Genomic DNA, 24,144 nt, shown 5'->3' on the forward strand with positions numbered 1-24,144 from the left:
TAAAGAATTTTTACTACATGCAGGAGTGACATATGGCGGACGATAGAACCGAGCCACTTAGGGATCCGGAGGCTGAACGTTATTTAATGGGCATCATCAACAACGAGATTCCTTATGTGCCGGGCTCAGAATATGAGCAAGAAGAGGATGTAGTCTCTTCTTTTCTGAACCTTGACGGCGGAACAGACATTGTCGATGATCAAGAAGGTGAAGGAACGGACATTGTCGACGGAGGTCAACCGTCAACAAACGACGATCTCGAATTGCATGTAGCAACCACCTCCGGCGAGGTATATATATACATTGAGCCTCTCGTGATACAAACTTACTGAAATGTGAATACATATGTATTAACGCGCGCGACTCTCTTTCTTTTTTTAGCCCTCGGCCGGATCGAGTACGACAAAGCGTGGCAAATCCAAGGCGATGAAAAAAGGAGAAACATATGCCATTGAGTTTGTCAGTGAAACCGGCAAGCCCCTACATCACACCTCAAAGTTTATCGACCAATGCGGAGTCGTTGTTAGAGACAACGTCCCGATCACCGTCCAGGAATGGAAGGAGCCAAAGAAGGCACGTCTTGGTTTCAGTTTTGTCGACGCCCCCCAATCCTCCTCCGGCGGGTACGACGCCCCCCAATCCACCTCCGGCGAAGAAGCAGAAGCAGGCGGACAGCAAGGAAACCCGCTCCTGGACTATTAACCCGGACCCTTATGTACCTAAGACCACAAGGGTACCGGAGCCATCACTGAAGCCTCTCCTCCCAAGGCCTTGGGAACTTAGTGAAGCTGAAACCAAATTGGCCGCGTCTGCTGATTATGAGAAATGGAAGGCGGATATGAAGGCGATAAAAGAGCCTGAGCCCAAGCAAGTATTCACTGAGAAGCAAAAGAAGTGGGCTAAGGATTTTTTGACGACACCGTCCCAAGCCGAGCTGAATATGCCTGACGACTATGGACATGAACTTCGTAGGCAAGCAAAAATATTGAAGGAGGAGAAAGAAGAAAGTAAAAAAAGCGGGAAACAAGTTGACCAGCTCGGGATGCAGAAGAAACAATCGATCCCCCCGCTCATAGTGAAAGCCGGTCCGGAAGAGGACCCCGAGATCATAGCAGCTGCGGCAGCACTTGGATTGACTGTAGCGAGTGCCATGAAATAAGCGTCCGAGATGGGTTTGACTCTTCGTGCCTTCTTAGGCCTTGAGGATGCGCCAGTATGTGAGATAGCATTACAATATGTGCGGAATGGGCCTCTCGTCGAGCCTGCGCGGGAAAAGAGTCTACCACCACAAATGCGAAATCTGCTACGTTGGTACAAGCAATTCATAACATGGGCCGACAAAGAATATGTTTATGCGGATGTTACAGATGAGCATCACACCAAACGGTACTCTGTACAAGTTCATATGAGTGAATTGTTCCAGCTGTTCAATCTGCGCGACCTCGACAAATCTATGCTGAGTTGCTACGTTCTGTAAGTGATTTATTTCTACCTCATCTCGTTCTTCATTGCCTGCACTATATATATATATTGTCCTAACTATATTGTTGCGTACGCTATTATGCAGATTGAAGATTTGGGAATGCAAAATAAGAAACATCCATGATGTTGGGTTCATTGACCCACATATCGTTAATGGACATGTGTTACAACATCACCCCGAAGACGTGGAGAAAGACTTGTACAAGTTTCTTAGAAAGCATCAACTCAAAAGTCATATTCTATTTCCTTACCATTTTGGGTGAGTGTTTCTCTCTTGTGCCCATTCTCTTTTGTTTACTCCATGCATGGTATGTCTAATCGATGAGTTATGCATGACTGTGCATGTAACGTGTCCGCAGGTTTCACTGGATTCTGCTAAATATTGAACTTCACACCTCCAGAGTTCTAATCATGGATTCTATGGATTCGGATCCAAAGCGTTGGGCCGACATGAGAAAAATGCTGCAAAAGTAATTATTTTCAATCATTTGAGCTCTATATCGATCGGTTCTTTCGTTCATTTCCTAATATCAAGTAACTAATAACTCCCTTGTTCATTTAATTTTCTTTGCCCTGTAGGGTTTGGAGACGGTTCTCAGAAGAAATTGTCGGTGAATTCAAACATGAGCTAGATTTTAGAAGGTTAGTTAATGTGGATAAGCAGCCACCGGGGACCAATCTATGTGGATGCTATGTTTGTGAGAACATCCGGAGACACACCTCTGAGCGGAAGGCATCGGATAGCGTGCGGAACGCGACGGATAACTTGCGGAGGAGGCTTAGTCCAGAAGCTCGCTTCCGACCAATTCAAGAAGAATTAGCAGGATTTTTCATGAGGGAAGTCATCAATCCTAAAGGAGAACACTATACCGAGGACGAAGAAATTTATATGCATACCCGAGATTGAAACTTGTTCGAAGTTGTATATGGTCATCCATCCTAATTGTGTATGGAAACTTGTTCGAAGTTGTATATGGTCACCCGAGATTGAATATATATTATATATTCCTCTTGAATTCTTCTTGTTTGAAATTTCATATGCATGTATATAGTAGCATAGAATATGTGTACTGAAACTTCATCCAAATTAAAATAAAACACAAAATAAAATATAAAAGAAATAAAACACTACAAATTAGAAAGAAACCAGGTTTAGGGGGGCTAAAACCCTAAACCTGCGGAGGAGGCCTTTAGTCCCGGTTAGCCACGAGAACCGGGACTAAAGGTCCTCCGCCCCGACGGACCCCTGGCGCCCACGTGGACGGGCCTTTAGTCCCGGTTAGCCACGAGAACCGGGATTAAAGCCTTTAGTCGCGGTTCGTAAGAGGCGCGACTAAGGGGGGGGGGTCTTTAGTCGCGCATATTTAGTCCCGGTTGCACAGCCGGGACTAAAGGCCTTTGCGAACCGGGACTAAAGGGCTTTTTTCTACCAGTGACAGCTTTCTCGACCACCACAACGGGTTGAGTACCGTGCCTTTCGGCTGGCACATGCAGCAGTGACCAGTCACATTGGCGTTGGACCAACATGAATGCTGCGCGGAGAGTGGAGCGGTGGTTGGAGGGAAACGAAAGAGAGAGGGCTTTGTGTGGGCCGGGGGTGTCAGAGGCATACGTGCTGGAGGTCCGAACGCCAGGAAACCTCCCCTAGCATTGCTTCTAGTTTGTCGGACTTCAAACGTCCGAACCTTGCAACATCGTTTGGTGCATGATGTTGGATGTCCTAAAGTTTCTGCACAACACGGTTTGCACATTCGCAGGCAATTTGGTACATGGCGTTGAAGTTGCACTTACAACAGTATATCAGAGGTACGATAATTTAATAACCCTCATAACTAGCGAAAGTTTGTTGGTAGGAATGAAATTGCTTTGCATGGCAACTATTGCTCAGCGCGGATGATAAGTTTAGTTGGCAAGCGCGATTTGTCATGCTTACATACTAAATTTGCCATCTTTGCAGCAACCAAAATCTTTATAAAAAACTTTCACTTTGCCATGCTTTCCTAAAATTAGTAGAATAATATTCTGCTAACTTAATTAGGCCAGTTCTTGGGTATCCACATTATATTCGAGATGAAGGAATTAAGTGGTCTTCTCCAGCGGCTCACCGGTTTCGTAAGGAACCTTTAGATATTCTTATTAGTGAAACTATATATATTTGTCCCTCAAATTTTAGCGGAGTTTATTTGGTCGCTGAACTACAAAACCAAACTACTTGCACCTTCAACTACTGAAATCAAATCAGACAATGTTCGCCTGGTCTTGATTTTGACCGTTTTTGGTGCTGACACGCCCCGTTTTTTTTTTTGCGGGATGACACACCCCAGTTTTGACCGGTGCTTACTCAAATTCACGCACTTTTTTCAAGTATGTGTACTTTTCTCAAAACCATGAACTTTTTAAATTCTTACTTTTTTAAAATCGCATAATTTTTGCAAATACACATATTTTTTTAAACTCATGTACTTTTTTCAGTTCGCATACTTTTTTCAAATCCATGTACTTTTTAAAATTTGCATACTTTCTTCTGGTCCATATACCTTTTTGAAGTTCACGTACCTTTTTGCAATCCGTGTACTTTTTTCAAGTTCATGATTTTTTGCAAATTCATGAACTTTTCCGAATAAAGTACATGAATTCAAAAATATTATGCAAACTTCAAAAAAATATGCAAATTTCAAAAAAGTTCATGATCTTTTCAAAAAGTAAGCAAATTTGAAAGAATGACGCATAATTAAAAAATTTCACGGATTTGAATAAAGTATGAGAATTTTATAAAAGGTAAAGAATTTAAAAAAAGTACACGAATGCGAAAAAGTACGCAAATTTCAAAAAAGTTCACCTATGTGAAAAAAGTGCGGGAATTTGAGTCAATACGGTCAAACATAGTAAGTAGGCACCAAAACAGTGTCTTCTTGAGGACGAAGCTTGTCGGTTTTAGTAGTTAGTGTTGCAAGTTCTCCGGTTTCCGAGGTAAGGAATGAAATCTAGACTTCGCCAAGAGTTAAGGGATGAAAACTATAACTTTCTCTTCTTTCTGGTTACTTCTGTAAACTTTGATTAATCCATGTCTGACTGACTGAAATTGTCTAGTCAGACATGCTTTCGCATGTGGAATAAAGTGCCGAAGGGCGTTGAGCTTAAAAAATAAAATAGAAAAGTCCACATTTCAACCTCGAACTAACCACTTGGTTTGATTTACAACCATGAACTTTGAAACCGGTCGAAATACATCCCCAACTAACCACGAGGTTCAGAACTCAACCCTGGTTTCTGGTTTGCATTGATCAAGCGGTTTTGACCGCAGTCCATGATGACCGGGCACTGCCAACTAAGTTAGGATTGGAAGGACTGAAAAACAAACACGTGAATCGTTCTTTGACTTCTTTCTGTCTCGCGCCCCTGCTCCTCCTATGAATGCAGTAGTTGTCGCTGCTCGAGAAACGCATGGCGAGATGGAGCTCCCCCATCTTGAATTCTTGATGTCGCCAGCATGGAGGGATATGAGCGTATGTACGGTACAGATGCTGCCACTTTGCATGCTATCTGAATCTTTGACTCTTGCGCACTCTCATGATTGGATCCTATCATGTCAGGAAAGCAGATCTGCATGTACGTCTTGCTCGATCGCTTGCTCTGCTGGGTCATGCGCGCGTGGAAAATTGGCGTCATGCCTAGCGAACTAAGTGGATTCCAGTGAAACTCGATCGGCCTATATAAAATAGCCATGCACGCGTACCAGTGCGTGTGGATGCGGCCGGCCTCGAGCGTCGAGAGTCAGATGCGCACCTTGCCGAGGAGACGTACTTGACGGGGTTGCCGATGCAGCAATCGTGATACCAATTTGCATGTGATGCCCCAATTGTGGTACTTCTGTGCAATTAACTCCGGAAAATAAACGCCTCGTCGCGAACGCCTCTCGGGTCTTATCCTCTTGCCCCACCGCCCATTCTACATCCCACCCATCTCTCTCCTAGGGGCACACTCAGGAGAGCGACCATACGGCGGTGATGTCGGAGAGGAGGCCGGTGGCGGCGGAGACCAGGAAAGTAGTTCACTGTCTCGCAGCTCCACTGGGACCAACGTCGTGGTGTCGAGCGGCGAAGACGAGCGGGCTGTGCCGTCTCCGGGGGCGGGCAGAGAACTCGACGACGAGGGCGTCGAGCTTGAGCCAGGCGAGCGGAGGCGGCGCTACGTGCGGCGTGCGGTGAACTCGGCGACGAGAGCATCGAGCTTGAGTCAGGCGAGCGGAGGCGGCGCTGCGCGCGGCGGGCGGCGAACTCGGCGACGAGGGCATGTACGCCTCCGACTTGTGCACCAGCAGCTGCTTTGAAAGGAGGCGCTGGTCAACGGAGCGCTGGCGAGGGTGGCCAATTCACAGGTACTTTTCTCCCCTGTAATCACCTATGCTGTCACCCCGTAGTGTTAAGAGAAATGGCTCATTCACGGCGCTGCGAGTTGCGAGATTGATTGAGGTTTCATTCCAAATGTGTGTAACTGATGGTGAATCTGTGTGTTGACATGTAGGATCGCGCGGAGAAGGTTGGGGGTGTGAAAGTTTAAGATGATGAGCTCGACGTTGCTATCGTTGGTGGAGGCATGGTGGGCTTGGCTGTTTGCTTGTCTAGTGTGTAAGTATTGATCCCTTCGTGTACTTCTCTTCCTTCGATTAAATTGTTCATGAGGTCAGCTTAGTGTTACGCTTAGGCTGCGAATCGATCCCAGCATTAGTTATAAAAAGGAAACTCGGCACTATTGTAATAAAGTTCTCAGAGATTCTTCCAGCCATTTTTACTAGTTCAGTATGAAGTATTACTAATAATATTGGTAGAATGGTAGTTGCAGAGGAGTTTGGTGGCTGTATATGGAAACCCCCACTACAATTTTTCCATTTTTATATGCTTTTAGCAAGAACAAAATTTACCATGGCATTTTCATATGTTCTGTCACCACTGCATAGAAGATCTTTGTGATTTAATCTTCTTACAGTGGTAGAGATGTCATGGCATCAGTCTGTAGTTTTTGCCATGTTGTTTTTGTGCTAGAAATCTGACCCCCACATTTACCTTGGTTACTTCCAATCTGTAGTTTTTGGAGTTAGCATATGGAGTTGTCGTGGACAATTTTCAAGCACACACTGATGTCACGGGCAATCTGTAGTTGGGGTTCAAACAGAAAAAATAAATTTAGTAATTGACCATGGCATATTTAGTTTATGGATCATGGCAAATCCCGTGGCATGTCAACTTAAGTTTAGAAACCATGTACGCTCTATGAACATCAGATTTGAACATGGCAAACCTATGAATTTTGTTTTTTTTTAATGAAAATGTTTCAAATTGATGTTACCATCATGGCATGACAGAATTATAAATGCACGAGGCATGGCAAATGTAGTTATTGGGTCATGACATTTTTCTCTACATGAACATATACATGGCATTTTTCCTTACAAAAAGCATGACATCTATAATTAAAAGACCATGCTAATTTATAACATACATCTTTCATGGCAAATTTTATTCATAACTTGTGTTTGCTTTACATACATGATTTTTTTCTCATATAGAACATGGCAAATTTAATTAAAATACAATGGCAATTTTTGATATGAATTTGCCATGTCAATTTTTTTTTCATAATTTGTGTTTGCTTTACAAAGATGGCATTTTTCTCATATAGAACATAAAAAATTCAATTAAAATAGCATGGCAAGTTTTGATATGAATTTGCCATGGCAATTTTGTTCATAAGTTGAGTTTTACTTTTTCATACATGACATTTTTTCCCATACAAAACATGGCATATTTTTATTAATTACCATGGCAATTTTTGATATGAATTTTCCATGGCAATTTTTTGTACATAATTTGTGTTTGCTTTACAAATATGGCATTTTTCATGGTAAAAAAAGATGGCATTTTTCTCAAACAGAACATGGCAAATTTAATTAAAATAGCACGACAAGTTTTTGATATGAATTTTTCCATGGCAATTTTGTTCATAAGTTGAGTTTTACTTTACATACATGACATTTTTCTCATATAGAACATGGCAAATTTAATTGAAATACCATGGCTATTTTCGATATGAATTTGCCATGGCAATAATTTTTATTCATAATTTGTGTTTGCTTTACAAAGATGGCATTTTTCTCATATAGAACATGGCAAGTTTTGATATCAATTTGCCAAGGCAATTTTGTTGTTTTACTTCTTCGAACATGACATTTTTTCCATACTAAATATGGCAATTTTTTATATGAATCTGCCATGGCAATTTTCTTGTCCATACTTTTCTGCTTCAACTGTTCACTCTACATATGAACATGGCAACTAAAATTCATATGTTCCATGTGGTTGTTTGTATTTTGTGCATTCTATTTTTTTCCTGGTAATTTTTGCTATGTCATATTTCTGAACATAACTTTTTCCTTTGCAATTTTTGATTTTTTGCCATGCTGTCTTAGAAATCATTTTTGATGTAAACCTTGCCATTGTAAAAAAAAATTCATGCCAAATTATGAAATAGTTTGGTCAAACTCGAATGGCATTTTTTTGGAATTTTCATGTGTTATATAAGTATCATGTTTTAGTAAAAACAAATTGAGGGGTATTGTTTTAGTAAATGGCTGTATATAGTCACGTGGGTAATTTTTCCTTCCAGTCCTTTTTATGCCTTTTCGGCCATTATAAAGTCGTTCTACTTGTGCTCACATATGGGCCTATTTTTGGCCCATATTTCCTTTTCCTTAGTGCTAAGTTTTCTCGATTAAGGGGGAATTGGTAGTTCGGGCTGGGAGGTTCTCCCGATCGAACGAAATCGTTCGGTCGGTACCTAGTCGCCCGCCGAACGATACGTTCGGGCACATGGTTCTCGAGACCGAACGTTCGGCCATTATTGACGTCAAAAAAAAAAAGGTAACGACCGGGCTTTGTGATTCGTGGCAAAATAGGAATCCTTCCTTGTTTGTAACGGAGTAGCAATCGAATCGATCGACTCCGGATGAGAGTTGATTGACTCAGGAACAAGAAGGAACCCTACTACATATATTCGGCCAGATGAGAATCACCGGCACCGCACCGTGAGCCGGGATGGCTGCCGCACCGACGAACTCCTGGTGTGGGGAGGACCGCCTGAGCGACCTCCCGGAGGGCGTCCTTGGCGTCATCCTCTCCTACCTCCCCACCAAAGAGGCCGCCCGCGCCACCGTGCTCGCCAGGAGCTGGCGAACTCCTTCGCCGCCGTGGACGCCATGTCCTTCGTCCAGGATGAGGCCCACGACAAGAACGACCACAGCTTCACCGCGCAATCCCTGGAGAAGCGCAGCAAGAATGGGGACTTCATCGACGAGGTAAACGCCGCGCTCCTCTGCCGCCGCCGCTGCGGCGCCCGCACGGCGCCGCGCGCCTTCCGCGTCAACTTCGGCTGCTACACGCACTGAGACTCTGCCATGCTGAACCGGTGGCTCTACCACGTGCTAAAACGCAGCAGCAAGGAGCTTCACCTCAAGCACACCGACCTCGCCGAGTACCACGTCAAGGAACCCTACAACGGCGAAGGCGACGGCGACTCCGACTCCCCCCACGCCAACGTCCCGGCTGACGACAGGTGCCCCGCGAGCCGCTCCTACCAACCCTACCGCCCAGACGAGTATGCGCTTCCACGAAGGCTCTTTTCCTGCGTCGCTGTGCGGACCCTCCGCCTTGGCGCCTGCACGTTGGAGCCGCCCGAACGCATTGAGCTGCCTTTCCTTGAAACATTGTTCCTAAGCACCATCAGGAGCACCGGCGGCAACATCCAACGCCTCATCTCCGGTTGCCCATGCCTCATCGACCTCACCCTCGAGAGGTGCGGCTACACAGACAAACATTACAAAGACCCTCTCCCCGACAAAGATTTCACCATCGTTGTCCTGGATAAGCACCTCCGCAGATTCTCCCTACGGTGCTGCCACAACCTGGTCCAAGCGAGCATTGATGCGTCCGAGCTGAGGACGTTCGAGTACAGGGGCGACGTGCCATCAGAGTCGCTCCTCACACTCCACGGCGCGCACAAGATCTCTTCGTGCACCATCAGTTTCTGCGGCATGAAAGTTTACAAGGGGGCGTTGCCCCTGCTCAGAAGCTTCCTCGAGTAGTTTACTGGCACAAAACATTTGCATCTCGTGTCTACTCATCTCGGTTCAGGCATCGGGAGTGAGTTTTTCTCCGGATTCCCCTACTTTCCGAGCCTCGTGCGGCTTGAGCTGACAGGATACCTTGGAGGACGCAGCATCAAGGCGGTGACTAGGATACTTGAAGTTGCTCCAAGCATTGAGATTTTGTCTCTATTCATGAACCCAGGTTATGAGGACAGATTTCACAACGAATATTTCTGGAGGCAACCACAAGAGCTCATTAGTGAACCGGCTCTAGATGTTTCGATCCCGTGCTTGCGAAATCGGCTGAGGAGTATCAACTTCGTGCACTACCAGGGCGACGACCGACAAAAATATCTAGCCAACCTGCTGCTTTGTAATGCGATGGTTCTGGAACAAGTGTGTGTTGCCTTTCCAAGGGGTGAACATAAGTTGCTGACTAGACTCAAGAAGGAAGTCGAAGGATGGTTGGTGAATAAATCAGCAAAGGTGATATTCCTGTAATGAAGTTATAGAAGTGTCAGACCCAAGCTCATTTTCTCTTAGAAGGCGAGAATTTAGCTTTGTGTATCCTCAATTTGATTTGGTGGCCGGTATAAAAACATAATCGCATGGAAGCTATTGGAGTGGAAGAGGATAGACCTCATGAGAGCCATCGAGTAGCATCTCTAAATTTCAAAATGAAATTAGCAATTTGGTAGATATCGCCATCAGAACTTGGCAAAGCAACCTATAATGGTTCTATGTCATGGCGTTTTTTTCTTAACCTCTTATTAAATAATCTCTTTGTAGCATCTAAATTGCCCTGTCAAAAAAGAACTTCCACCGATCTTATCCAAAATTATTGGTCAAAATTATTGATCTTCCTATGATTGGAAGACGGTGTGCTCGCCCAAGGAATAAGGCGGTATTTCCATTATGGTTTAAGTTTAAATTTCCATTATGGTTTTCTTGGGTTTTTTATTCTGCCCATATTTGGAAACTAGAATTTGTGTAAGATAGCTGAACATGACCCTGATATTTTTCTTGCTTGTGTAGGTAAATAATACTCCCTCCGTTTCACAATGTAGCGCATAGAGATTTTTCTAAAAGTCAAACTTTATAAACTTTGACCAAGTTTGCAGAGAAAATCATATACATCTACAATACCAAATACATGTGCTTAGATACATCATAAGACATACTTTCATATTATATACATTCGTACATATAAATAGTTTTCTCCATACACTTGGTCAAAGTTTATAAAGTTTGACATTGTAGAAAATCTATATGCGCTACATTATGGAATGGAGGGAGTAGTATTATATGGCCTTGGAAAGTATGGAGACTTTTTGGAGTCAGATATACACGTGATAATTATATCTTTTGTTTCTGTTTTTTTGGGGGTATCTTTTGTTTCTGTTGATTTTTATAGATAGGACTCAATTTATATTCTTAATAAATAAGTACTTCAAAAAATCGTATCGTTTTGCAAAATATAGGTTTTGGCTTTTTGTAAACATGAAGTGACAGAGATTAACACATGTGGTCATAAGGCTTATCACATGTGGCTACTGAATTAAGAATGAAAAATGATTCATTATCACATGTGAGCCCGTCTAATGGCGGCATACGGACGGGCGGGGCATTGAATTGGCATGGTAGGTATCCATGACGTCCAGTAATGTGTCTCCGGCATTGAACAGGCGCGGACACCTGGGACGCGTCGGGGGCGGCGGGCGGGTGTGCCGCTTCAGTATTCACACCAGTAAGAGGTCGTGTCCGTTCTATAGCCTGCTTCAATGAGGAGCGGCCGCTCTACAGCAGCATGAATGCGCGCAGCTGAAGCCGGGCGGGAACACGCACGGGTGAGGGGGGACGGTTTTGGGTGGGCTAGGGTGGTCAGAAGTCGAGTGTGGGTGTTGTCCGGACACCCGTAAAGCCCCCACATTTGTCTTCGATTTACGGGAAAAAATTGTTTCGGGCCTCCTTGCAAACCGATGCAGGACCGTGTTAGATGACACAACACGTCCGGGCTAAATTGAGGGTGAGTGCAGCCGTACGCACGGCTATAACTTTGAGTCTCGTTTATACTCCCTTCGTTCCAAAGTAAATGACCCAACTTTGTACTAACTCTGCTACAAAGTTAATACAAAGTTGGGTCATCTATTTTGGAATGGAGGGAATATTAAGGAAAAAGACGATGGCGTGAACAAGGAATTCGGCGGCCAGCGAGGCGTGGACTGCATGCAGCCGCTACAAAGCGTACCATGCGTGAGCCTGACCCGTTCGCGCGGAACTGCGACGCATCTAGCTACTCCCGTCCCGTCGCGCAAATAATTAAACGGATCGAGGGATTGGGAACGTCAGGTATAAGCCATTTTTTTTGAACCTCGTTTTCCATCCATCCATTAAATAAAGATGAACAGGCGGTCACATCTCAATTAATCGGAACCGACATAGGATCAAGGAACCGTAAAACCCCACGAGATTGATCGCTCTCGATCCGATCATAAGTGCGTTACGGCCGCCGGCAGTGCGACCTACTTGCGGACAAGATGTCTTTCCCGCAGCGCCGCCGCGGCAGCAAGGACCGGCCGAGCGACCTTCCGGACATAGTAGCCTGGTTCGCGGGTCGAGGGTGCGATCCCTGACCCGGGGTCGATCGATCCGGATCGGGGATCGGGGACGAGGTCGGGTCGAGCTGGGTCGATGGAGGGATCGCGACCCTGATCGATGGTGCTGACCCAAAACGTAATGCAAGACGTAAGGTAGTTCATGAGGATGGAGGCTTACCATGGCACCACGCAACCGCGCTCCACCGCCGGACCACCGGCGTCAGCCCTTCCCCGATACGCCACTCCCTGCCGGACGCCGGCGCTTCGATCTGTCCGCTGCTGCATGAGGCCTCTCCCATCCCACTACCGCCAATGATGCATACATCGTACGCATGGGGACGCTGGAGGAGGAGAACCTTGGAGGCTTGGACATTGAGGATGGATCCATGGGGGGCTGGTTCGGTGGAGTTTTGCAGACGAAGGACGGTGAAGAGGGATTTGGGATACTTCCTGGAGAAGAATGCTTCGTGTGAAGGGAAAACTGGCAGCTGAGAAAATCACGGCGCAGTCATTAGCGCACATGTGGCCCCATTTCTATTAATTAGTTGCTGAGATAAATGACAATTTAATGAAAAAAAGTTAGATGTGATTTTGTTTTGACTGGAATACGTGAAATATATCAACACAGATCGTAATATTTTTGGAAGGATCGTGGGGATCTTTGTATAGCGTACCACGAACCAACGATCGTACCGGGGTCATCGACCCAAAAATCTTTGGATCGCGATCCTCGTCCCCAATTAGCGTTCCGAAGAAGTATACTCCTCGTCGTACCACGTTCCGGAGGGGTGGCGACCCTCGACCCGTGACCCCGTTCCTCGACCTGATCGACCCTAATTTCTGGCACCTATGGTTGAACATGACCAAATTTGATTTTTACTCCACTAAATTTACGAGATCGGCTCGAAACGGTCAAAATTTAGAGAAGTATAATTACTCCACTATACTTTGCTGAACCGAATACTCCTCTATTTTTTTAAAGGATCGGCTAAAAATGCTCTAAAATAGTTGACATGAGACACATCCCTTACAAGGATAGCAACTGAATTGTGTCATCGTAGACACCGCCAAGTACGGGGGAGCACCAGACGACAATCCGCTGAATTAGAAACTATCAACCCATAGGACCAAACCCAGACACATTCGCATATGACAGCCATGTCAGCCTCGACATCCACACCAGGACGGTGGCGGAGCTGTAAGAGTTCCACTCTGTATCACTGTATAGCAATTGTCTCCACCTTTAAGACTTCGGCGCCAAGGACACATGAACATAGTCAGCCGGTTGTGTTAGTGCTTCCCTTGGGGCGTGGCTTCTTTGTGCCACATATCTCTTTCTAACTTGATGAATATGCATCACTAATAGAAAACAGGGCTTTGGTTTGGGCAGGGCAAGCCCATTAGTCCCGGTTCAATCACGAACAGGGACCCATGGGGCATTCGTCCCGATTCGTTAGCCCAGGGGGCCGGCCGGGGCCTCGTGGGCATTGGTCCCGGTTCGTGGGGACCCATTTGTACCAGTTTTAGGCACGAAACGGTACCAATGTGACTGGCTCCTGGCCCACAACCATTGGTCCCGGTTCCAGTCACGAACCGGGACAAATGACACTAGTAGAAACCTGGGCTTTGGTCACAGGGCAATATTCACATTAGTCCCGGTTCAGTCACGAACCAGGACTAATGTGAGCATTGGTCCCGGTTCGTGCGGCCAGGGGCCTGCCGGGCCTCGTGGGGGCATTGGTCCCGGTTCGTCCGGCCACTTTGGTCCCGGTTGGTGGGACAAACCGGGACCAATGGGCCTCGCTCCTGGCCCACCACCATTGGTCCCGGTTGGTGGCTTGAACCGGGACCAGAGGCTCACCCTTTAGTCCCGGTTCATACCACAAACCGGGACTAAAGGGTTGGTCCTAGTTGCGGTCAGAGTTTAGTCCCACCTCGCCAACCGAAGGGCGCTCACACCGGTTTATAAGCCCGTCCCTCTCTGGCTTGTTGAGCTCCTCCCAAAGTGAAAATAGATGCCCTTATACAGGGAATTTGACCTAAATTCAGAGTAAATTTCTTTGAATTTCATAGAAATTTATTATGAATTTAGGTTGAATTTTCTCTATAGGCACATCTATGTTCATTTTTTTTATAATAAATAAAATAAATAAACCTTAATAAAATAATATAAAATAAACTATAGTAAATAAAATAAATAAACCCTAATAAAATGAATAAAAATAGCAGCAGTAAAATAAATAAAAATAGCAGCAGTAAAATAAATAAAAATAAAATAAATAAAGTAAAATACATAAGTAATTAGAAACAAAATGGAATAAAATAAATAAGTTTTTTGTTGTAAGTAGAAACAAAAAAAAATAAAGCAAAATAGAAAACAAAAAACAGGGAAAAAAATTATGCCACCTACTGGGCCACCACGGCCTGAATACGACTTGAAACCCATCCATGGGCCAGGATTCAGGCCCGCAGAAGGCCCAGTAGGCCCCACAGGCAAAGAGAACGGTTAGGCCCGAAAGCCTGCAGTTGAGAGGAGCTCGAGAGGGTGGGCGCAGCAGCGCTTATAAACCACTCCCGAGCTCTCTCAACTAGCAAGGTGGGACTAAAATTTTGACGCGGGGCAGCACAAGGGACCAATGCCCCCCCTTTAGTCCCAGTTGGTGCCACGAACCGGGACCAATGAGTTTCCTATATATACCCCATCGCCACAGCAGAGCACTCCACAGTGCTCTGTTTTCTCTGGCCGGCGAGGGGAGGGCATTTGGGTGCTCTAGCTCACCTCCTATGCACATGAGGTGTTCGATGAAATGTCTGAGCCACACTAGTTAATCTTTCTCCTCTCGAAACTCGACCTCCGAGCTCCATTTTCCCCGATTTGTCTAGATTTAGCGGTCCGTCACGTCCCATCCCCGTCTTCACCGCCGTCGATCGCCCGCGCCGATCTCGTCGCCAGCACCACCGTGGTGAGCCTCTTGTTCTTATCTTCTTTCTGAAAGAAAAAAAAATTCTTACTTTAGATAGATACTTGTCTAATTTTGTTACTTTTATTATTCCTTCTTATTACATAGTGCGATGGTTTTGGTATCCGCCCCCGTCGGCCCTCGTCCTGTCTATGATTCGGATGTGGTAAATATTATATTTTTATAACTATTTGGTTCATTTATTGTTTATGACAAATATGCCGACCAACGTGACATAGATTTTATTTATCTAGGAGGTGGTTGAACCGGAAATTCCAACCGACCCTATTGTCGAGAGGTTAAATTTAGTTGAAGAAGAAAACAATTACTTGAAGGAAAAAATAAAAAAAATTGAGGAGGAGAAGATGATATTGGAGTTGCATGCTGCAGATGTCGTCGATGATCACAAGATCAAGATGGATGCAATGCGCTTGAAGATTAGAAAGATTAGAAAATATGCCATTCATACCGAGGCTTGGTATCATTATGCCGTTGGATCAATTGTTACCTTGGTTGCGATTATGATCGCATTTGTTTTCGCATTGAAATGTTTTACATAGTTTCAATGTACGGTTTAATTAATTAGATGCTCTGGAGAGCTATATATATATGTTGTTAGATGAGAACTATGTATGTACTTTGGTTTTAATGTGATGATGAACTTCTATTAATTTGGTCACTTAATTATCTATTCATGATGTTCTGTAATGGTTTTTGACACACTTAATTATATATAATGCACGCAGATGAACCGGCAATGGATGTACGGTGACAGACACACCTCCGAATACATTAAGGGCGTGCATGATTTTCTCGAAGTGGCTGAGGCAAACAAGCAGAATGGTTTTATGTGTTGTCCATGCCCTACATGTGGGAATACGAAGTCTTACTCTGACCGGAAAATCCTTCACACCCACCTGCTTTACAAGGGTTTCATGCCACACTATAATGTTTGGACGAGGCACGGAGAAATAGGGGTTATGATGGAAGACGGCGAAGAAGAAGAGGATGATGACAACTATGTGCCCCCTGAATACGGTGATGCTGCAACGGGGGAAGCTGCTGAAGATCAAGAGGAACCAGACGATGTGCCCAATGATGCTGCAAGGGGGGAAGCTGCTGAAGATCAAGAGGAACCAGTGCCCGATGATGATGATCTCCGCCGGGTCATTGTCGATGCAAGGACGCAATGCGGAAGTCAAAAGGAGAAGCTGAAGTTCGATCGCATGTTAGAGGATCACAAAAAAGGGTTGTACCCCAATTGCGAAGATGGCAACACAAAGCTCGGTACCATACTGGAATTGCTGCAGTGAAAGGCAGAGAATGCTGTGCCTGACAAAGGATTTGAGAAGCTATTGAAAATATTGAAGAAGAAGCTTCCAAAGGATAATGAATTGCCCGACAGTACATACGCAGCAAAGAAGGTCGTCTGCCCTCTAGGATTGGAGGTGCAGAAGATACATGCATGCCCTAATGACTGCATCCTCTACCGCGGTGCGTACAAGGATCTGAACGCATGCCCGGTATGCCGTGCATTGCGGTATAAGATCAGACGAGATGACCCTGATGATGTTGACGGCGAGCCCCCCAGGAAGAGGGTTCCTGCGAAGGTGATGTGGTATGCTCCTATAATACCACAGTTGAAATGTTTGTTCAGAAAGGAAGAGCATGCCAAGTTGATGCGATGGCACAGTGAGGACCGTAAGAAACACGGGAAGTTGAGAGCACCCGCTGACTGGTCGCAGTGGAGAAAAATCGAGAGAAAGTACTGGGCTGAGTTTGCAGCTGACCCAAGGAACATATGGTTTGGTTTAATTGCGGATGGCATTTATCCTTTCGGGGAGCAGAGCGGCAATCACAGCACCTGGCCCGTGACTCTATGTATGTATAACCTTCCTCCTTGGATGTGCATGAAGCGGAAGTTCATTATGATGCCAGTTCTCATCCAAGGCCCTAAGCAACCCGGCAACGACAGTGATGTGTACCTAAGGCCATTAGTTGAAGAACTTTTACAACTGTGAAATGGAAACGGTGTACGTACGTGGGATGAGCACAAACAGGAGGAATTTAACCTGCACGCGTTGCTGTTTGTAACCATCAACGATTGGCCCGCTCTCAATAACCTTTCAGGACAGACAAACAAGGGATACCACGCATGCACGCACTGTTTAGATGACACTGAAAGTATATACCTGGACAAATGCAGGAAGAATGTGTTCTTGGGCCATCGTCGATTTCTTCCGACCAACCATCAATGTCGAAAGAAAGGCAAGCATTTCAAAGGCGAGGCAGATCACCGGAAGAAGCCCGCCATGCGTACCGGTGATCACGTACTTGCTATGGTCAATGATTTACACGTAATCTTTAGAAAGGGTCCCGGCGGACTAGCTTTTCCGAATGACGCTGAGGGACACGCACCCATGTGGAAGAAGAAATCTATATTTTGGGACCTACCCTACTGGAAAGAGCTAGAGGTCCGCTCTTCAATCAACGTGATGCACGTGATGAAGAACCTTTGCGTGAACCTGCTAGGCTTCTTGGGTGTGTATGGGAAGACAAAAGATACACCTGAGGCACGGGAGGACCTGCAACGTTTACACGAAAAAGACGGCATGCCTCCGAAGCAGTATGAAGGTCCTGCCAGCTACGCTCTTACGAAAGAAGCGAAAGAAATCTTCTTTGAATGCCTGCTCAGTATGAAGGTCCCGACTGGCTTCTCGTCGAATATAATGGGAATAATAAATATGCCAGAGAAAAAGTTCCAGAACCTAAAGTCTCATGACTGCCACGTGATTATGACGCAACTGCTTCCGGTTGCATTGAGGGGGCTTCTACCGGAAAACGTCCGATTAGCCATTGTGAAGCTATGTGCATTCCTCAATGCAATCTCTCAGAAGGCGATCGATCCAGAAATCATACCAAGGCTAAGGAGTGATGTGGCGCAATGTCTTGTCAGTTTCGAGCTGGTGTTCCCACCATCCTTCTTCAATATCATGACGCACGTCCTAGTTCATCTAGTCGACGAGATTGCCATTCTGGGGCCCGTATTTCTACACAATATGTTCCCCTTTGAGAGGTTCATGGGAGTCCTAAAGTAATATGTCCGTAACCGCGCTAGGCCAAAAGGAAGCATCTCCATGGGCCATCAAACAGAGGATGTCATTGGGTTTTGTGTTGACTTCATTCCTGGCCTTAAGAAGATAGGTCTCCCCAAATCGCGGTATGAGGGGAGACTGACTGGAAAAGGCACGCTTGGAGGGGACTCAATAATATGCAGGGACGGATATTCTTGGTCTCAAGCACACTACACAGTTCTACAGAACTCTACCTTGGTGACCCCGTATGTCGATGAACACAAGAACAGTCTGCGCTCCAAACACCCGGAGCAGTGCGACGACTGGATTACATGTGAACACATCAGGACTTTCAGCAGTTGGTTGGAAACACGTCTCAGAGGTGACAACACTGTTTGTGATGAGATGTACTCGTTGTCCAGGGGACCATCTTTGACTGTATTGACTTACAAAGGATAAGAGATAAATGGGAATACATTTTACATGATCGCCCAAGATCAAAAGAGCACCAACCAAAACAGCGGTGTCCGCTTTGATGCACCAACCGAGAGGAGAAAGGACACATATTATGGTTACATAGTGGACATATGGGAACTTGACTATGGACATAATTTTAAGGTCCCTTTGTTTAAGTGCAAATGGGTCAATCTGTCAGGAGGCGGGGTACAGGTAGACCCACAGTATGGAATGACAACAGTGGATCTGAACAATCTTGGGTACACTGACGAACCGTTCGTCCTAGCCAATGATGTGGCACAGGTTATCTATGTGAAGGACATGTCTACCAGACCGAGAAAAAGAAAAGATAAGGAAGCGAATACATCATACGATGAGCCAAAGCGCCACATAGTTCTTTCAGGAAAAAAGGGACATCGTGGGAGTGGAGGGCAAGACAGACATGTCTGAAGATTATGAAAAGTTTCATGAAATTCCTCCCTTCAAAGTCAAGGCTGATCCAAGCATCCTGATAAACGATGAAGATTATCCATGGTTACGGCGCAATAAGCAAAGGACACAAGCGAAGAAAAAGTGAAGACTTTCTCTCCACAACTATTATGATGATACCATGCCAACTTTCAACCTTTTTGTAGTTCATTTGAAATGCCTGTTGTAACAAATGAGTTTTCGTCCGAATGCTATGTGGGTGAAATGATGACACCATGCCAACTTCCAACCTTTTCAGTGTTCATTTGTAGTGCTTTTCAATTTCACGGTCATATAGCTCATGAAAATTAGTAAATGCATGAAAAATAACAAATGAAATCAGAAAGGGTTGAAAATTGATGATGTGGCTTTGAATGGTGCATTTTGAACACACAAAAATTCTGGAGTTCAAATAAGTTCAAAAAAATGAAATCCCTTTGCAACTGATGAGTTTTCATTCGAAACCCTGATACTTCGGAAGAGATTGTCCTTTTTGTGCACGAAGTGCATCCAGTTTTTGCCGTAACCCTCTCAACTTTTTAGCACATGCTATGTGGGTGAAATGATGACACCATGCCAACTTTCAACCTTTTCAGAGTTCATTTGCAGTGCTTTTCAATTTCAGGGTCATTTATAGCTCATGAACTAATAGCAAAAAGAATGAACTAAAAATAATCAATTAAAATATGCTGTTATGATCAACTAAAACAAAACTATAATATTCTTCAATAGCCAAAAGAATCAACTAAAAAGCTTTTATAAAACTCCAATAGCAAAAGGAATTTTCATAAAGAATGTTTTTGTTAGAAACTTTAATAGCAAAAAGCATTATCATAAATATTTTTTTTGTTAGAAACTAAAATAACAAAATCTGTTTTTGAATAGAATCATAAAACACAGTAATATTAAATAGCAGGAAAAAGAATCACTCCAAAATCTATTTTTATAGTAAAGTTAATCACAAACTAGTGATTCACACAAATTTCAAAGAATTCAAATTTAAACTATTCAAATTTGAAAACTAATGGCACTAACAGAAAGTTTATAATTTTTGTGACCTAAAAGCAAAAAGAATTAAAAACTAAACTTTAATAAAATAAATAAAAATAGCAACAGTAAGTATTTTGTTGTGAGTAGAAACAAAATAAAATAAATAAAGCAACAAAGAAAAAAAGTGCCATCTACTGGGCCACCACGGCCTGAATACGACTTGAAACCCATCCATGGGCCAGGATTCAGGCTCGCAGAAGGCCCAGTAGGCCCCACAGGCAAAGAGAACGGTTAGGCCCAAAAGCCTGCAGTTGAGAGGAGCTCGAGAGGGTGGGCGCAGCAGCGCCTTATAAACCACTCTCGAGCTCTCTCAACTAGCGAGGTGGGACTAAACTTTTGACGCGGGGCAGCACAAGGCCTTTGGTCCCGGTTGGTGCCACCAACCGAGACTAAAGGGGGGCATGCGTACCTGTTCGTGGCACCAACCGGGACCAATGCCCTCTTTAGTCCCGGTTGGTTCCACGAACCGGGACCAAAGGCCGCCGCTTCCCGCCCTTTGGGCTGCTGAAAAGAGGCCTTTGGTCCTGGTTGGTGGCACCAACCGGGACTAAAGGGGGGCATTGGTCCCGGTTGGTGCCACGAACCGGGACCAATGCTCTGAGTATATAAGAAAACACTTAGCGTTTTTCAAATTCATCTTTGCAGTTGCCCCGCCCCAACGACGCCGCCAGGCTGCCCGAGCTCGCCCCGTCGACGCCGTTGCCGCCCTCTGCCTCGTCGACGTAGCCGCCCCTGCGCCGACCACGCCACCGTCGGCCCGCCCCGACGACGCCGCGCGTCCCTGCCCCGTCCAAGCCGCGGGCCCTCGCCGTGCCTGTGCCTCGCCCTGCCCTGATCGACCACGCCGCCGTCGCCGCCCTCTACCCCAACGCGCGCCGTGCCTCTGCCCCTGCCCCGACCACGCCGCACCTCTCCTTTGGTCAGGCCGGCGCCGCCCCCTGCCTCCCTATTTTTTTCACATATATATGATGTTTTTTTCCAGATTATATGTATATGTGTGAGTATATGTATGTGTGTATATCTGATTATATGTCCTCTTTTCAGATTTTTTGTTTTTTGCATTTTTATAAAAATGTATATATGTATGTATCTTCTCTGTGTATATATATGTTCATGTATGCAAAACATAGATTTTTAGAAAAGTTTTATCTATATATGTTCTCTGATTTAGTCCATTTTAGGTTAGTTTCATTTTTAGAAAAGTTTTATATATTTAGGAAAAGAAGGAAGAGAAGGAACAAGGAAGAAGAAGAAAAAGTTTTATATATATGCAAAAGTTACATTTTTAGAAAAGTTTTATATCTCTAGCTAGGAAGAAAAGGAAGAAGAAGAAAAAGAAGGATAGGAAAAAAGAAAATAAGAAGAGGAAGAAAGGAGAAGAAGAGGAGAGGAAGAAGAGGAGAAATAAACAAGAAGAGGAAAAAAGAAGAAAAAGAAGAGGAGAAGAAGAAAGGAATAGAGGAGAAGAAGAAAAAATAGAATCTATTTTTTCTTCTTCTCCTCTATTCCTTTCTTCTTCTCCTCTTCTTTTTCTTCTTTTTTTCTTCGATCTTCTCCTCTATTCCTTTCTTCTTCTCCTCTTTTTATTTCTTCTTCGTCTTCTTATTTTTTATCGGGTATGTCGTTGTCGATATACCCCCTCCCCGATAACATTATTTTTCCCATGTATGTATGTCGTCGTTGTCGATATATATAACTCCCTCCCAGATAACTTCGACATGATGGACGGTTGATATTTATACCCCCTCTCGACCGTGATAACTTATACCACGGGAGCACCCCCCGGCCCTCTCGCTCGACCAAAACTCTCGAGGACACCCAAACCCTAGAAAAAACGATGTCGGTCTCCTACCCCCTCCCGCCGCGCCCCTACCCTTGAAGCATTGCCGAGGCCACCCCAAACCCGGAATAAGCTAGGTCTATGTTTGCACTAATATATCCACCTGCTGTCATGTTTGTGTAATAATTGCCATGTTGTAATATTTGCAGAAACAATGGAGCACGGACGAGACGAGCAAGCAGAAGAGGTGTTGGGGGACATAATCTTAGCCGGAGGTGATATCTTGTCGTATCTTAACGACAATGATGGTCTGGAAGAACAGGGTGAAGAAGCAGGCTACGGTGATCGAAGAGTGGAGGAGGAAAGACATGATTACGATGGCTCCGGTGACCCAATGCTGGTGCAAGAAGGAGCCCGTGGTGACGGCTCCGGTGACCGAACAGAGTCCGGCCAGGTAAATATATTAGTTAAGCCTGTGCTGACTAGCTAATTGATGCATTCATTGTTTCGGTATGTACATATATTAATTAACTCTCGTCTTTCTTCTTTTTTCTAGCCCTCCGGATCGAGCACAACTTCGGTAAAGAGACGAGGCCCGAAGAGAAAGTTGCGCTCGGATGAAAGGTTTGAGATCACAGCAATCGCGCGCGACGGCCAACCGATTGGACCCATCCGGACAAAGGATGCATTTGCTGCTCAGTGCGGGGTTCTTGTTAGGGACAAGATCCCGATCAGCATCCACCAATGGTATAAGCCTAAGAAGGAAGACCCTGAGGTGTCTTATGTCAATGATATGCAGAAACATGATCTTTGGACTGAGCTGAAGGCAAATTTCACCCTACTGCCAGAGGAGGAACCGGAGAAGCTAGTTAAAGAGCAATTAATCAAGTCTCATGCTCTTAAGAAGATGGCAGACCTATTCAGGAGGTGGAAGAATGAGCTGAAAACGTTTGTCGACAAAGAAGAGACACCAGAATTCATCGGCCGATATGAGAACATCAGAGATCACTGGCCCGCATTTGTGGCCCACAAGACATCGGAAAAGAGTAAGAAGATGTCAGCGACAAACAAGAAGAATGCTGCGAAGAAGAAGCTTCACCATCGCACGGGGTCAGGTGGCTACCTCAAAGCCCGGCCTAAGTGGGCCAAGGCTGAGAATGATCTGCTTGATAAAGGGATCGAACCACAGACAATGAACTGGCCAGACCGTTGCCGGACTTGGTTCTTCGGGGCTGGCGGAAAATTGGACCCTGTATCAGGGAGGTGCGTTTGCATGGACGAGCTTTTGAGAATACCAGTCAAGAGGCTTCAGCACTATATCGATGCAGCGCAGGAAGGGACGTTCGTTCCAGACAGAGAGAACGACGAGCTCACAATGGCCCTCGGGAATCCTGAGCACCCTGGACGGACACGAGGCACGCCAGGCTCCGTTCCGTGGAAGGCTGGTTTTCCGGACGCAGGCGGTTACAAAAGCCAGGAGAGGAGGAAAAAAGTGGAGCAGACCCAAATTCAGAAGCTGCACGAAAGGGTTCAAGCGCTAGAGGAACGAGACGGCAATCGACATGCCGAAACTACCCCCGAAGCTACCCCGCCATCTCAGCGGAGAAGCAGCGTGGCTTCCACCGAGCTGCTTCAGCCGGAGCATGTCTTGACGGCTCCTGCTAGCTACCCCGTGGATGCTATCACGGAGTCTCAACATTGCCACCTTATGACGCAATGGCAGAACTTCAAAGTCAAGGCGGCTGTTGGATCTGTTTTACCTCCTGAACCCGGCGCAACCTACCACTGCCGGCCGATTCCAGAAGGATATGCTAGGGTGATGGTGGATGAAATAACGGAGGGATTTGAGGACCTCCAGCTTGACCACCCTACCGGTGAAGGGGAGACTCGGCTGGGTTCTGCTCTGAAGACTCCATGCCTATGGCGGAAGGAGCTCATCAACCTTTCGAACTGGACGCCTCCAGCGAGTAACGGCACTCCGCCTCCTCCTCCGGCGAGTGATCAGGGCACTCAGCCTCCTTCTCCGGCGCGTGGCAGCACTCCGCCTCCTCCTCCACCTCCTCCTCCGGCGAGTGATCAGGGCACTCAGCCTCCTTCTCCGACGCGTGGCGGCACTCCGCCTCCTTCTCCGCCTGCG

General features: G+C 45.5%; 1 long non-coding RNA gene across 1 annotated transcript; it reads left to right on the forward strand.

The window, feature by feature from the left end:
* The first annotated feature begins 5,442 nt into the window (after nucleotides 1-5,442).
* On the forward strand, nucleotides 5,443-6,328 carry LOC123048529 (uncharacterized). Its single transcript, XR_006423315.1, has 2 exons — nucleotides 5,443-5,860; nucleotides 6,007-6,328. It is a non-coding gene; the product is annotated as an uncharacterized lncRNA (long non-coding RNA).
* Nucleotides 6,329-24,144: the final 17,816 nt, after the last annotated feature.

The sequence above is a fragment of the Triticum aestivum genome, chromosome 2D (genome assembly GCF_018294505.1).
Source record: "Triticum aestivum cultivar Chinese Spring chromosome 2D, IWGSC CS RefSeq v2.1, whole genome shotgun sequence".
Classification (NCBI taxonomy): Eukaryota; Viridiplantae; Streptophyta; class Magnoliopsida; order Poales; family Poaceae; genus Triticum; species Triticum aestivum.